The following is a 302-nucleotide window of genomic DNA, read 5'->3' as shown; positions in this document are numbered from 1 at the left end:
AAAAACACAGAAGCAAGAGAGTCAAGACAACAGTCACAGAATTGTAAATAAGTGCTGAAGGACAACCACAGCAATAAATGCCACCAACACAGAAGGAAAAAGAGTTCACTCAGGGCTAGCCAGAGATAAACAGAAATAGTCATGGCAGATGGCATTTCAGGTGGGCCTTGACAGAAAGGAAAAAGCTAAGGTATTCCAAAGAAGAAGAATTACATGAACAAAGGAGTAGAAACCAGAAAGTACAAGGCAAATTTAGTAAAGAGTGAACACCAAAGCTGGAGTACATAAATGGACAACAGGAA

The sequence above is a fragment of the Galeopterus variegatus genome, unplaced genomic scaffold, assembly GCF_000696425.1.
Source record: "Galeopterus variegatus unplaced genomic scaffold, G_variegatus-3.0.2 Scaffold4260, whole genome shotgun sequence".
Lineage (NCBI taxonomy): Eukaryota > Metazoa > Chordata > Mammalia > Dermoptera > Cynocephalidae > Galeopterus > Galeopterus variegatus.
The sequence above is the reverse complement of the archived record's forward strand: the minus strand, read 5'-3'. Positions refer to the sequence as shown.